The sequence below is a fragment of the Acinonyx jubatus genome, chromosome D1 (assembly GCF_027475565.1).
Source record: "Acinonyx jubatus isolate Ajub_Pintada_27869175 chromosome D1, VMU_Ajub_asm_v1.0, whole genome shotgun sequence".
NCBI lineage: Eukaryota > Metazoa > Chordata > Mammalia > Carnivora > Felidae > Acinonyx > Acinonyx jubatus.
The window spans coordinates 108,359,673-108,372,147 of NC_069390.1; the positions used below are offsets into that span (position 1 = coordinate 108,359,673).

Genomic DNA, 12,475 nt, shown 5'->3' on the forward strand with positions numbered 1-12,475 from the left:
TAATTTAAAGACATGAATTGCCATACAGCACAATTTTAGCTGCATCCTAGGAATTCTGATATGCTGTGTTTTCATTTTCATTCAATATGAAATATTTCTAATTTTTCTTTTGATTTCTTTTGTGACCTATGGGTTACTTGGCTGCATATTCTTTGATTTATAAATATTTGGTATTACACACCAAATGGTGTGTTTTATTGTCTTATTGTAGTCAGGGAATATAATCTGTGTGATCTCAGTCTTTTTAAATTTAATGAGACTTGTTTGATACACCAAGAGATGGTCCATCTTGATCAATGTTCTGTGTGGATCTGAAAGGACTATGCAGTGCAGTTGTTGCTATAGCATTCTATGTAACTGTCACTTAGGCTGAGTATACTGATTGTCCTGTTCAGGTCTTCCATATTCCTACTGGCTGTCTTTCTACTTGTTCTATCATTTATTAAAAAGGATCACTGCCGTCTTCAAATATAATCATGAACTTATCCATATTTCTTTCCACTTTCTCTGATAGTTTTTCTTCATATGTTGTTAAACCTGTAATTCAGTTCATACTGTTTCATGTGGTTATATTTTTTATAAATTGAAACTGTTGTCATTATAAAACATCTCGATCTCTTGTAATGTGCCTTATTCTAAAGTTTACATGGTCTGAACTTAATATATCCACTGTGCCTGTTTTATAATCAGTATTTGCATAATGTATCTTTTACAAACTTTTTTTATCTGTATCTTTTTAAAAATGTTTCTTTTTTTTATTTTTGAGAGAGAGAGACACAGACAGAAAGTGAGCAGGGGAAGGGCTGAGAGAAAGCGAGACTCAGACTCTGAAGCAAACTCCAGGTTCAGAACTGTCAGCACAGAACCTGACATAGGGACTGAACCCATGAACTGTGAGATCATGACCTGAGACCAAGTCAGAGACTTAACCAACTGAGCCACTCAGGCATCTCAATCTCTGTCTTTTTTGGGGGGAGGGGGGGTGGGAGTGAGGGTGAAGAATCCTAAGCAGGCTGCATTCTCAGAGCAGAGCCTGACCTGAGGCTTCATCTCAACACTGTGAGATCATGACATGAGCAGAAATCAATAATCGAACACTTGACACACTGAGCCACCCAGGTGCCACCTATTTATCTGTATATTATTTAAGCTGGGTTTTCTTTGTTTCTGCAAACTAACAATCTCTACCTTTTATTTTTTTTAATATGAAATTTATTGTCGAATTGGTTTCCACACAACACACAGTGCTCATCAAAACAGGTGCTCTCCTCAATGCCCATCACCCACTTTCCTCTCTATCCCACTCCCACCCCCATCAACCCTCAGTTTATTCTCAGTTTTTAAGAATCTCTTATGGTTTGCCTCCTTCCCTCTCTGTAACTTTCCCCCCTCCTTCCCCTCCTCCTTGGTCTTCCGTTAAGTTTCTCAGGATCCACATAAGAGTGAAAACATATGGTATCTGTCTTTCTCTGTATGACTTATTTCACTTAGCATCACACTCTCCAGTTCCATCCACATTGCTACAAAAGGCCATATTTCATTCTTTTTCATTGCCACGTAGTATTCCATTGTGTATATAAACCACAAGTACTTTATCCATTCATCAGTTGATGGACATTTAGGCTCTTTCCATAGTTTGGCTATGGTTGAAAGTGCTGCTATAAGCATTGGGGTACAAGTGCCCCAATGAATCAGTATTCCTGCATCCCTTAGGGAAATTCCTAGCAGTTCTATTGCTGGGTCATAGGGGAGATCTATTTCTAATATTTTGAGGAAACTCGACACTGTTTTGCAGAGCAGCTGCACCAGTTTGCCTTCCCACCAACAGGGCAAGAGGGTTCCCATTTCTCCACATCCTCTCCAGCATCTATAGTCTCCTGATTTGTTCATTTTGGCCCCTCTGACTGGCGTGAGGTGGTACCTGAGTGTGGTTTTGATTTGTATTTCTCTGATGAGGAGCAACGCTGAGCATCTTTTCATGTGCCTATTGGCCATCTGGATGTCTTCTTTAGAGAAGTGTCTAATCATGTTTTCTGCCCATTTCTTCACTGGATTATTTATTTTTTGGGTGTGGAGTTTGGTGAGCGCTTTATAGATTTTGGATACTAGCCCTTTGTTCAATGTGTCATTTGCAAATATCTTATCCCATTCCATTGGTTGCCTTTTAGTTTTGATTGTTTCCTTTGCTGTGCAGAAGCTTTTTATCTTCATGAAGTCCCAATGGTTCATTTTTGCTTTTAATTCCCTTGCCTTTGGGGATGTGTCAAGTAACAAATTGCTATGGCTGAGGTCACAGAGGTTTTTTCCTGCTTTATCCTCTAGGGTTTTCATGGTTTCCTGTCTCACATTCAGGTCCTTTATCCGTTTTGAGTTTATTTTTGTGAATGATGTAAGAAAGTGGTCTAGTTTCATCCTTCTGCATGTTGCTGTCCCGTTCTCCCAGCACCATTTGTTAAAGAGACTGTCTTTTTTCCATTGGATATTCTTTCCTGCTTTGTCAAAGATTAGTTGGCCATACTTTTATGGGTCCAATTCTGGAGTCTCTATTCCATTCCATTGGTCTATGTGTCTGTTTCTGTGCCAATACCATGCTGTCTTGATGATGACAGCTTTGTAGCAGAGGCTGATGTCTGGGATTGTGATGCCTCCTGCTTTGGTCTTCTTCAAAATTACTTTGGCTATTCAGGCCTTTTGTGATTCCATACAATTTTTAGGATTGCTTTTTCTAGCTTTGAGAAGAATGCTGGTGCAATTTTGATTGGGATTGCATTGAATGTGTAGACAGCTTTGGGTAGTATTGACATTTTAACAAGGTTTATTCTTCCAATCCATGAGCACGGAATGTTTTTCCATTTCTTTCCATCTTCTTCAATTTCCTTCATAAGCTTTCTATATTTTTAAGCATACAGATCTTGTACATCTTTGGTTAGATTTATTCCTAGGTATTTTATGCTTCTTGGTGCAATTGTGAATGGGATCAGTTTCTTTATTTGTCTTTCTGTTGCTTCATTATTAGTGTATAAGAATGCAACTGATTTCTGTACATTGATTTTGTATCCTGCAACATTTCTGAATTCATGTATCACTTCTAGCAGACTTTTGGTGGAATCTATCAGATTTTCCATGTATAATATCATGTGTCTGCAAAAAGTGAAAGCTTGACTTCATCTTTGCCAATTTTGATGCCTTTGATTTCCTTTTGTTGTCTGATTGCTAATGGTAGCACTTCCAACACTATGTTAAACAACAGCGGTGAGGGTGGACATCCCTGTCGTGTTCCTGATCTCAGGGAGAAAGCTCTCAGTTTTTCCCCATGAGGATGATATTGGCTGTGGGCTTTTCATAAATGGCTTTTATGACGTTTAAGTATGTTCCTTCTATCCCGACTTTCTCAAGGGTTTTTATTTAGAAAGGATGCTGAGTTTTGTCAAATGCTTTTTCTGCATCAATTGACAGGATCAATGGTCCTTATCTTTTCTTTTATTTATGTGATGTATCACATTGATTGATTTGCAAATATTGAACCAGCCCTGCATCCCAGGAATGAATCCCACTTGATCATGGTGAAGAATTCTTTCTATAAGCTGTTGAATTCGATTTGCTAGTATCTTATTGAGAATTTTTGCATCCATATTCATCAGGGATATTGGCCTGTAGTTCTCTTTTTTTACTGGGTCTCTGTCTGGTTTAGGAACCAAAGTAATTCTGGCTTCATAGAATGAGTCTGGAAGTTTTCCTTCCCTATCTATTTTTTGGAATAGCTTGAGAAGGATAGGTATTATCTCTGGTTTAAATGTCTGGTAGAATTCCCCTGGGAAGCCATGTGGTCCTGGACTCTTATTTGTTGGGAGATTTTTGATAACTGATTCCATTTCTTTGCTGATTTGGGGTCTGTTCTAATTTTCTCTTTCTTCCTGTTTGAGTTTGGAAGTGTGTGCGTGCTTAGGAATTTGTCCATTTCTTCTAGGTTGTCCAGTTTGTTGGCATATAATTTTTCACAGTATTCACTGATAACTGCTTGTATTGCTCAGAGACTGGTTGTAATAATTCCATTTTCATTCATGATGTGATCTATTTGGGTCATCTTCCTTTTCTTTTTGAGAATCCTGGTTTATCAATTTTATTTTTTCAAAAAACCAACTCTTGGGTTCACTGATCTGCTCTACAGGTTTTTTAGATTCTATATTGTTTATTTCTGATCTTTATTAGTTCTCTTCTTCTCCTGGGTTTGGGTGTCTTTGCTGTCCTGCTTCTAGTTCCTTTAGGTGTGCTGTTAGATTTTGTATTTGGGATTTTTCTTGTTTCTTGAGATAGGCCTGGATTACAATGTATTTTCCTCTCAGGACTGCCTTCACTGCATCCCAAAGCGTTTGGATTGTTGTATTTTCATTTTCATTTGTTTCCATATGTTTCTTAATTTCTTCTCTAATTGCCTGGCTTACCCATTCATTCTTTAGTAGGGTGTTCTTTAACCCCCATGCTTTTGGAGGTTTTCCAGTCTTTTTCCTGTGGTTGATTTCAAGCTTCATAGCATTGTGATCTGAAAGTGTGCATGGTATGATCTTAATTCTTTTGTACTTATGAAGAGCTGTTTTGTGACCCAGTATATGATCTATCTTGGAGAATGTTCCATGTGCACTCAAGAAGAAAGTATATTCTGTTGCTTTGGTATGCAGAGTTCTAAATATATCTGTCAAGTCCATCTGATCCAATGTATCATTCAGGGCCCTTGTTTCTTTATTGATCCTGTGTCTAGGTGATCTTTCCATTGTTGTTAGTGGGGTATTGAAGTCCCCTGCAATTACCACATTCTTATCAATAAGGCTGCTTATGTTTGTGATTGTTTTATATATTTGGGCCTCCTGTATTCGGCACATAGACATTTGTAATTGTTAGCTCTTCCTGATGGATACACCCTGTAATTATTATATAATGCCCTTCTTCATGTCTTGTTAAAGCCTTTAATTTAAAGTCTAGTTTGTCTGATACAAGTGTGGCTACTCCAGCTTTCTTTTTACCTCCAGTAGCATGATAGATAGTTCTCCATCCCCTCACTTTCAATCTGAAGGTGGCCTCAGGTCTAAAATGAGTCTCTTGTAGACAGCAAATAGATGGGTCTTGTTTTTTTATCCATTCAGATACCCTATGTGTTTTGGTTGGAGCATTTGGTGCAATTACATTCAGTGTTATTATAGAAAGATATGGGGTTAAAGTCATTGTGATGTCTGTAGGTTACATGCTTGTACTGATATCTCTAGTACTTTGTGGTCCTTGCAATATTTCACTCACGGATTCCCCGTTAGGATCTCTTATAGGTCTGGTTTAGTGGTGATGAATTCCTTCAGTTTTTGTTTGTTTGGGAAGACCTTTATCTCTCCTTCTATTCTAAATGACAGACTTGCTGGATAAAGAATTCTCAGTTGCATATTTTTTCTGTTCATCCCATTGAAGATTTCCTGCCATTCCTTTGTGGCCTGCCAAGTTTCAGTAGATAGATCTGTCACTAGTCTTATTGGTCTCCCTTTATATGTTAGAGTATGTTTATCCCTAGCTGCTTTCATAATTTTCTCTTTATCCTTATATTTTGCCAGTTTCACTATGATATGTCATGCAGAAGATTGATTCAAGTTACATCTGAAGGGAGTTCTCTGTGCCTCTTGGATTTCAATGCCTGTTTCCTTCCCCAGATCAAGGAAGTTCTCAGCTATGATTTGTTAAAGTATACCTTCAGCCCCTTTCTCTCTCTCTTCTTCTTCTGGAATTCCTATGATATGGATATTGTTCAGTTTGATTGCATCACTGAGTTCTCTAATTCTCCCCTCATACACCTGGATTTTTTTTTTATCTCTTTTTCTCTTCTTCCTCTTTTTCCATAACTTTATCTTCTAACTCATCTATTGTCTCCTCTCCTCTTCAATCCGTACTATGGCCACCTCCAGTTTATTTTGCACCTCATTTATAGCATTTTTTAGCTCCTCATGACTATTTTTTAGTCCCTTGATCTCTGTAGCAATAGATTCTCTGCTGTCCTGTGTGCATTTTTCAAGTCCAGCGATTAATTTTATGACTATAATTCTAAATTCTTGTTCCGTTATATTGCTTAAGTCATTTTTGATCAATTCGTTAGCTGTTGCCACTTCCTGGAGTTTCTTTTGAGGAGAATTCTTCCATTTCATCATTTTGGGTAGTCCCTGTGGTAGCTCCAAACTGCAGGGCACTTCCCCTGTGCTGTCTGGAGAAACTTGTGTTGGTGGGCAGGGCCACAGTCAGACCCAATGTCTGCCCCCAGCCCATCAGTGGAGCCACAGTCAGACTGGTGTGTACCTTATCCTCCCCTCTCCCAGGGGCAGCATCACTGTGGAGTCGTGTGGCCCTGTCTGGGCTGCTTGCACACTGACAGGCTTGTAGTGCTGCTTCGATGGGATCTGACAAAGGGCATATTATCCAGGGTAGATCCACAAGGTGCACAGGGGCATGAGGGTTAGGCTTAGCTATCTTTGCCCTTGGTGGTCCCCTTCAGGAGGGGCCCTACAGCACTGGGATGGAGGCAGGCCTATTCAAGGTATGGATCCACAGAAGCACAGCATTGGGCGTTTGCATGGTGCAAGCAAGTTCCATTATGGGAACTGGTTCCCTTTGGAATTTTGGCTCTAATTGGAATATATATATATAGATATATATATAGATATATAGATATATATATTTGTGTTTGTAAATATTTTTCCATTTAATGTTGGATCTCATTCTCTGTATGATTGCTATCATAAAGTTTATTTCTACATGTTTTTTGATGCTAACAATTCAGTGAATTATACATGTAAATATAACAAATAGATGAAAACATATTTACCAATAGATTACTATTTCTGATTCTTTTCATTCCATAATTCCAAGTTCATTTGTTATATATGTATTTTTGCATTTAAAAAACTTTCTTTAACAACTTTTAGTGTAATTTTGCTGGCATTTAATTATCTCACCTCTGAAAAAAATACTTGGCTGTTATTTTTAAAAGACATTTTCAGCCCCAGCCAGATCAGCAGAGGCAGGGCCCAGGCACTTGGGAGGTGATGGAGGGCAAGGAGCTGTTTAGGGGTAGGGAACAGTAAGATTTAGATTCGCCAAGAGAGGGGAGAGCAAGGAAGAAGCTCTGAGGGCCCTAGAGGTGAGAGGGCAGATTAAGATCTAGAGCAACCTGATGACCATGGAGGTGCAAGAGATGATGCAACACCTTCAGGAGTTTCCAGAACATCAAAAAATGATCCTGGGCCAATTGAATGAACAATGAGACAAAGATCAGTTTACTAACATCACCCTGATTGCCAACAGACATGATTTTAAGGCCCACAAGGCCGTTTTGGCTACTTACAGTAAGTTCTTCTACAAATTCTTTCAGGAGTTTACTCAGGAACCTTTAGTGGAGGTTAAAGTTGTTAGTAAAATGGCCTCCATCATTTAATTGAGTTCACATATACAGAAAAATTGATGATACAAAGAGAAGAGGAGACCAATGATATATAGAAAGCAGCAGAGTTTCTACAAACACTAGAAGCTATCAAAGCCTTTGAAGTCAGGAACAAAGAAAACTAAGCAAACCTAAAGGAAAATACCACAGGAAAAAGTGAGGCAAAAGAGAGAGAGAGAGAGAAAGAGAGAGAGAGAGATTGCAGAAACTTCAAATGTTATCACTGAGTCATTGCCATCTGCAGAGTCAGAACCTATTGAAATTGGAGGTTGCCGAAGGCACAATCGAGGTGGAACATGAAGGCATTGAAATGTTGGAGGAAGTGGCTTCTGCCAAGCAGTGTATAAAGTACATCAGAGCACAGCTTCTTCTGATGATTCCACCCTAGCTCTGTTGGCAGATATTATGATTAAAGTACCGTTGGGGTGATAGAAAAGAGCAGATTAAAGAAGAGGGTTGTACATCTGACCCCACAAGGAAACCAGTAGAAGGTATGGAAATTGGAATTTCAGCTGTCACATGTGAAAGACTCGATCCCTTGGGAGAAATGTAACGGTTCATTTAAACCATTTTACCATTTAAAATTTGTTTTAATGTTTTTATTTATTTTTGAAGGAAAGAGAGAGAGACAAGGCATGAGCAGGGGGGGAAACAGAGAGAGAGGGAGACACAGAATACGAAGCAGGCTCCAGGCTCTGAGCTGTCAGCACAGAGCCAGATGCGGGGCTCAAACGCACAAACTGTGAGATCATAACCTGAACTGAAGTCGGATGCTTAACCGACTGAGCCATCCAGACCCAACAATCATTTTACCATTTTAATGAACACTGAAACCACACTCCACTGAGAGCCTCGAGTGTGAAATATGCAATAAAAGGTATCGCTGGGAGAGCATGTGGAGACAGCAACTCAACTGTTAACACCTCAGAGAAGGTGGAGTCAGTATGCAGCAAAGAACTGGGGGAAAATTTCACATGTGTCAATACTATGAGAAACAATGTGACCACTTTGGACATTTTAAAGAACATCTCTGAAAACATGCAGGTGAAACACCTTCTGAATGTCCAAATTGTCATGAACGATCTGCCAGAAATGGCATCCTCACCTGACTGTGTGCCAAACTGGAGTGGGGACACAAAAAGGGAAGAAAATGCTTTAACAATGTCAGATCCGTAACAATGTGTTTAACAACAGGGACCAGTTCAAAGATCATTTTGTAATACACACTGGAGATAAATCCCACCATTGCAGTCTATGTGACTTGTGGTTTATGCAAGGAAATGAATTAAGGAGGCATCTGGGTAATACTCACAGTATTTCAGAGTGTCTAGTAACCAAAGTTATTTCAGTAGAAACACGCATGCAAACTGAACCCCATGATTAATGACTATTATAGAACAAGTTGGGAAGGGGAATATGTTACCATTGCTTTCAATGTGTGGATTCAGCACAAGTGACTATGGAACAGGTCCATCCCGATCTGCTCCAGGACACCCAAGTGCATGATTCACAGATGAGTGAACTTCCAGGGCAGGTCCAGGTGGGTTATCTAGAACCAGGTCAAATTCAGACTGAAGAACATACTGAAGTGTCTGTGGAGCAGCTGAATGTTGAATGGGTAAATCAGATGCCAGGATAAGTACAAACTGAACTTCTAGAAGCTAATTTGGAACAAGTGACCCCTGAAATCATGAACCAGGAGGAGAGAGAGCCCATCCAAGCAGATGCTGTTGAGGCTGCCAGAGAAGCCTTCAAAGATGCTGATGGTTTAGAGACCAAACCAACAGTCGATTCCCAAGTTGAAAGGGCAGAGAATGAAAACAGAGTACCTGTGCCTGTTTTAGAATGAAATAACAAGTGAATATTTTTTTTTAATTTATGTGTTGGGTTTTTGAATTGATGATGGGCAATGTGACTGTCCTTAAGCTAACAAATGGACCAAAGTTAAAATCTTTTCTGTTGTGAACTGTTTCTATTAAAACAAACTGATCCCTCCCCCATTTAATGCCACACAGGAGGGATCTTTCCCATAAGTGCATGGGAAGCTTTGAGAAGTATTATTTCTGGAAACTTCAATGGATTATATTCTTATGGTACAGCTGGGTATGAATGTATTTTCATCGTGATAACGGTTTCTCCCTTCTCTCTTTCCCAGGTCATGTTCTTTCTCAGATGTTTTCCATGTTATAAAATCAAACCTGAAATCATTAGAAGACAAGTTTATGTATTATAAATCATGTTAGAAAATTGAATATATAGTAAACACAAGGCTGCATGAAGAAAAATACATTGTTACTGTGCAGTTAGATGTTGGTTTCTGGCCCTCTTTACTTTTTTTAAATGTTTTATTTATTTTTGAGAGAGAGAGTACAAGTGGGGACAAAGCAGAAAGAGAGAGAGACAGACTCTGAAGCAGGCTCCAGGCTCTGAGCTGTCAGCACAGAGCCTGACATGGGGTATGAACTCATGAACCCCAAGATTGTGACCTGTGTGGAAGTCAGATGCTTAAGCGACTGAGCCACCCAGACATCCCTGTCCTTCTTTAGTTCGAACAAACTTCTTGTCTATACTGATAGTCACAGATGTCATCTCAGCAACAGAAACAGAGGTGGTGACATTTCAAAAACATAAAAAAAGCACACCCATGTATCTTTTCAAAACCAACTAAACTTCTATAAAGTATCTCTGATTCTTTCAAAGTATGTGTTTTAAGGAGCAATGTAGGTGATACTCTAGTACTTAATGTTTTTGCTTATAGTGGCAACTACTGATTCTTTTTCTTGGTAAGTTAGATTGAGAAATTTTATTTAATGGCAACTGAAAGGCCATTTCCAATTGGGAAAATTCCTTTATATCTGTCTTCAACTTTTTTTGGTAAAAAGTTGCATTAGTATTTTACCACCATATGTAGAAAAGAGGAGCATCATTTAAAAATTAATATATTTAAAATAAAGTACAAAGAAAAATATGTATATGTCAGGTTTTGTTTTGAATGAATCTTTTTCTCCAATCCTTAATGTAAAGATATTGTGCTATAACTTTTAAAACCATACAAATAAGAGTGCTAAACTGTGGACTTCAAAGTAGGTGCGTTTAACCAGTATTACTTGGGAAATAAAATAGAACCAAAGAAAGAAAGAAAGAAAGAAAGAAAGAAAGAAAGAAAGAAAGAAAGAAAGAAAGAAAGAAAGAAAGAAAGAGAAAGAAAGAAGAAAGAAAGATATTTTCATGGGGTTTATTGTCTTCTGGTTTGCATAGTATCTTATACAATGTCTGTTGTAATTCTTTGTCCCTTTGTATGTAATGTGTCCTTTTCTCTTGCTATTTTTAAGATTTTCTGATTATAATTTTTTAAAATGTGTCAAGATGTGGTTTTCATCATGTTTACCCTGCTTGAAGCTTATTGAATATCTTACACCTGTGAGTTTACAGTGTTCATCAAATTTGCAAAGATTTTTTTTTATTATTTCTCCAAATATTTTTCATGTTTCTTTCTCTTGTATCATTTGTGGAGTCAAATTACATATATTTAGATTATTTATCTAAGAACTCACTGATATTGTTCTCTTGTGGTCTTTTTCTATGGGCTTAATTTTGGGAAGTTTATATTTCTGTCTTTAGGTTTATTGATGATTTGTTCTGAAGTGTCTATTCTGTGAAGTGCAGATTTTTTTTTTCTGCAGAGTTTAATCTACTGTTGACTTTTCATTTTATTTGATGTCTCTGTGTGTGTGTACCTTTACTATCCTTCCTCTATTCATGTTTTCTTTTAAATTCTTGAAAATGTTTATAATTTCTCTTTTAATATGCATTCTAATTCTACTGTCTGCATTATTTCTGAGTCTGTTCCTATTAACTGACTTTTCTCCTGATTAATTTTTCCCTGCTTTTTAGTATGTCCAGTGATATTTTCATTAGATGCTAGACAATAAATTTTATGGTATTAGTTCATGGATTGTGTTGTTTTTATTTAAAGAGTTTGGGCTTTTCTGATAGGCAATCAAGTTATTTGCAGTTTAGTCTGAAGGGCTCAAGGATTGTTTTAAGCTTTTTGAAGGTACTTATACAGTATTCTTTAGGAGTAGGTTATCCCACTATTGAAGCAGGGCTCATATGGGGTTTTTACTGAATGTCTGCAAACCATCAATAAGGGCTCTTTCTTCTGGCTGGTGGAAAAATCAAATGATTTCCATTCCTGCAGGAGTTCTGGGTTCCATTCAGCTCAGAGTTTCCCAGTTACTCAATTTTCCAAATTCTTGGAGCTTTCATTTGATGGACTGATTTCCCCATATTCAGCAAAATTTATAGAAATCCATCTTCAGATTTGTGGAGCTCTTTTCCTGTATAAATTCCTCCTTTCCAGAATTCAACTCTGTAACTTCCAGCAGCTTCGAAGTCCCTGACCCCTGATCTCCATCTCATCAACCCAGTAGAACATTATGAAACACTTGGAACATCTCTCTCTGCTGTCTGTTTGGGGACGTGCCCCTGGGCAAAAAGCCAGCATGGTCATCAGGCTCAACTCATTTTCTTACCTTCAGGGATCATGATCCAATGAGTTCTGTGGTTTAATGTCTGAAAAGAGTTGGTTCATTGATTTTGTCAAGATTGCTAATTGTTTAAGACAGGAAATTAAATCCAGTCCTTTTACTCCTTCATGGCAGAAATAGAAGCAGTCATATAATTTTTTTTAATCTAGAAAAGTATTTCCTTGTTTTTCAAATGAATAGAACAGTTGTTTTAAAATTGATGTTCAAATGGTTTGTCTAATCATTTCTTCATTACTACATTAAGATCACACACTCTGGTCAGGAAAACTACAAAATGATTCTGTGATCCTTCAGTGTATATATCAGAAGGCATATAATAAAGTAACTCATTGTTTATAATATATATTAAGATTTAAATACCATGTAATTATTCATATTCTCAGGTTCAGATCACATCTTTTTCCTGATAAAATCCTTTGTTTTTCCCAAATAGTGAGGCTTTTTCTGGTATTGATTCATC

At 37.8% G+C, this 12,475-nt stretch overlaps 1 pseudogene; it reads left to right on the plus strand.

Moving 5' to 3' along the window:
• Nucleotides 1-7,204: 7,204 nt before the first annotated feature.
• On the plus strand, nt 7,205-9,314 carry LOC106984462 (zinc finger protein 131-like; annotated as a pseudogene).
• Nucleotides 9,315-12,475: the final 3,161 nt, after the last annotated feature.